The following is a 4,035-nucleotide window of genomic DNA, read 5'->3' as shown; positions in this document are numbered from 1 at the left end:
GGGGAAACACAGCGAGGAAGGGAAAAGTGGGGTGCGGTGAGATAGTGGGGTGCAGGATTGTACCCAAACCCTCCCATGGAGCAAACCCATGTTCTGACCCCTCTTTCTGTGTAATTCATTTTTTAAATTAATTTCCGACCGCCAGGCCAGCTCCTTTTTAAATAGTATTGGACCTCTTAAGCAAAAATAAATATATTTAAAATAAAATTTAGAAAAAAATAATTTAAAAAATATTAAAAACCAAGAGTAACCATGTCTTCCAAGTCTCAAAGGTGTGGAGGGAACATGGCCTTGAACTGATGCCCTGGAACACCCCACAGCCTCTGTTTGTCCATCTGAAGTGTAAATTTGGGTTGTTTGGTTTTTTTTTTCTTCCTCCTGTTTGTTTTCTGTTCTGGTTTTGGTTCTGAAGATCAGGTCGTGATCTCCCTGACAGATTTCAGCCAAGAGTTTGTAACTGTACGATATTTACTGTAAGATGTAGAACATTCAATAACTATTAAAATGTTTCCAAAAAAATAAATAAATAAATAAAAAAGAGCCCGAGAGGGTTTGGTGGTTGCTTTTTTGGTGCAGTGATATGGTGAAGAAGTGGACGGGACCAGCCATAAACCCATTTCCAGGTTGATGGTGGAGCTTGAGGGTCTCCAGCCCAACCTTGGGTGGGTTGTCCCACTGACCCCAACATGGCCAAGCCAACGTGATCCGATAACGGAAAGTGGAGAGTGTGATCTTCATGGTGAGCAGAACATCAGCTCCACATTCTCCTGGGCTGATGGAGCATTTGGATAGAGGAGATGGAGATACAGGAGATCACCTTTGGCCAGAGCAACCCACGTCCCAGTTGGGTTGTTGGGAAGGTAAGGGTTGTTCCATGATCCCAAGACTGTCATTAGTCTCCGATGTTGAGTGCTGGAACCTGGTGGAGGGAACTCAAGAGCTCGTGACATTTCTAAGAGGCTTTGGTTCAACGGACCCAGAAGGTGACCATGAGATGGCATCTCGCCACGTCCTCCATTGCGTGGTGCCTCCAATGGAGCTGTGCTCCAGCATTGTGGCTCCTGGAGATGGTCTCCATCAGGCCACCATGCCATGGCCACCACCACCAGCGTCATGGCTCTTGAAGATGCTTTCCATCAAGCCACCACACCATGCCTACCACCACCAGCACTGTGGCTCCTGGAGATGCTCTCCATCAGGCCACCACACCGTGGCCACCAGCACCAGTGTCGTGGCTCCTGGAGATGCTCTCCATCAGGCCACCACACCGTGGCCACCAGCACTAGCATTGTGGCTCCCAGAGATGCTCTCCATCAGGCCACCATGCCGTGGCCACCAGCACCAGTGTTGTGGCTCCTGGAGATGCTCTCCATTAGGCCACCACACCGTGGCCAACACCACCAACACTGTAGCTCCTGGAGATGTTCTCCATCAGGCCACCGTGCTGCAGCCACCACCGGACCTTGGGGACAGGGACTCTTTCTCACCAGCTGGGCAAGACGTTGGATTTGCCGTGCTGCCGGTGGACACCTTGGTGGCAGGAGAAGAAGCCAAGCTGTCACCTCCAGCACTTCATAGCTCCAAGGAGGACTGGCCCAACGTCCTCTGTCCCTGTCATGGGCTCTTTGTGAGTGTCACCATCCCCCTGGGGCCACCCCGAGGCCAGGTGCCAGCTGTGGAGAACAAGGGATGGATGACATCTGCAGTTGGGGCTGGATGGGGTGGCTGGAGCCACTTGGTGCCACTCCCTTGGCCAACACCCATGGTGGCTGTTACCACCCAGGGACATCCCATCCTAGAGGGGACAACTCCTCCTGTGGCCACCCAGGTTGTCCCCCCAGTTCCCCACCCGCAGCAGCGGGTCCAGGCCCTCCATAAGGACATTGAGATCCTACAGGATATGGCCACGGGCTCAGAAGGGTCAAGATGTCCCCACATGGCTGGGGACAGCCTGGGGTGATGGGAGCTGGAGGGGACACAGTGGCCAGGATGTCCCCTGAGGGTGCTGGGGGCTGCAGTGACCATCACTGTCACGAGCTGGGCGTGTGTTTGCGTGTGCAGTGGTGCATGAACGGGTGTCACGTGCATGTCTGTGTGTGTGCACACTTGCAGAGCTGCGTGTGCAAGCGTGGGTGTGTTTGCATGCGTGTGACTGCACACATGCATGCATGGACATATGTGCATGTGCACACGTATGCTTGCAGAGGTGGGTTTGCATGTGCACATTAATCCATGCACGTTTGCGTGTGCAGCAGTGTGGGAACAGGCGTCATGCACACATCTGTGTGTATGCACATGTATAGAACTCCGCCTGCATGTCTGGATCCATGTAGGGCTGCATACACGTGTCCAAGTACATATGTGTGCAGGGGCATTTAGCCATGTGCACACGCAACAGTGAACGTTTGTGTGCATGTTTGCACACTTATAAAGCTCGATACACAAGTGCACATTTGCATGCATGACCAAATGTGCATGTGCAAACACGTATGTGCGCAGAGGATAGTTTGCATGTACCCATTTGTCCACGTGTATGTTTGCACGCACCATGCTGTGTGAAAGGTGCACATCTAGGTGTGTGCAGACTTGCAGAGCTCCACGTGCAAGTGTGTTTGCATGTGTGCACAACCACATATGTGCGTGTGCACATACATAGGTGCACGTGTATATGCATGTGTGCAAAGGTCAGTTTGCACGTGCATTTATTCACACATTCCTCCATGCACGTGTGTGCACTTGCAGCAGGGTCTGAGCGAGTGTATGGTTATGTGTGCACACATATATATACACATAAAGCTCCAGGTGCATGTTTGCACATGCGTGTGCACATACATACACACATGTGCACACACGTATATCTCCAGAGGTGGGTTTGCACATGCATGCATCCATCTCTGCACGTGCCTGTGTGCACATGCAGCAATCTGCGCATATATATATGTGCATGCATGGTTACATACATGTGCACACATATATGCACATGCACGTTTGCACGTATGTTTGCATGCATGTGCACACACATTTCCACACCCAGCCCAGCCCTGTGCAGCAGCGCCCGTTGCAGAGGGTGTGTGCGTGTGCGAGGGCACGTGCGCCGGTGCAGCTGCCCATGAGTCACCCAGCACCCCCCCTGGCCGTGTCATCCTGTGCCAGGCCCTGCAGCATGTGCCACCCCCTCCGCCCTGCCTCAGTGTCCCCTCCGGGTGTCCCAGTTTATGCCCAGCTATGGGGGTGTATAGGTGCATGCACATATATGCAAATGTATTCCATAGGGGTGTAGGGGCATTTGCATATGTGCTTTTAGCATGCTATAGTTACACCTATATATCCCCTATATGGGACTGTGCAGATCCATAGGGGACGGGGGGATATTAAAGCGCTGGCTGCTGCAGACCCCTCCCAGGGCCACCAGTAGCACCCCCTTGCACCAGCACCCACCGCTGCACCTACTCCCCCATCCCCTATAGCACCTTAAATACAGGGGGGTGGGAGGAAAAGGTGGGGGGGACTCATCAAACCCCTTTGGACTCAAATTTTAAAGTTTTTGGGTTTTTTTAAGCCGCCCCCCTCCTGGAAGGGGCTGCTCTGGCCTCACAAATCACCAGCTGCCCTCATTAGGCTTCAGAGTTAACGCTCTCTCCCTCCAGCCTCCTGAAGCACTATTTTTCCCCAAGAAGGACCCTCCCAGGGGCTCCCCCCGACCCTCCCTCTGCAGCCCCTCACCTCAGGGGGGCCATTGGTGCTTTTCAACCATGGGGGCCACATCCCGCTACCAGTGGGGAGGGGACCACGGTGGGGTTCACCCCCCGTCTCGGGGATCCGGGACACCCGAAACCTGTTGGGGAGCAGGGGAGGGGTGCATCACATCAGGGTGTCACCATCCTGGAGGGACAGGGACACGTTGGGGGGTGAGGGTCCCCACTTCACCTGCCAATGGAGAGGATGGTGACCTCACCCCTGGGTTTGGGGATCTTGGTGACACGGAGCGATGGCAGCACCTGGGGCCACTTCTTGTGGCTGCAGCGGGCACACAGG

Source organism: Pterocles gutturalis, unplaced genomic scaffold (assembly GCF_000699245.1).
Source record: "Pterocles gutturalis isolate BGI_N339 unplaced genomic scaffold, ASM69924v1 scaffold15095, whole genome shotgun sequence".
Taxonomy (NCBI): domain Eukaryota; kingdom Metazoa; phylum Chordata; class Aves; order Pterocliformes; family Pteroclidae; genus Pterocles; species Pterocles gutturalis.
The sequence above is the reverse complement of the archived record's forward strand: the minus strand, read 5'-3'. Positions refer to the sequence as shown.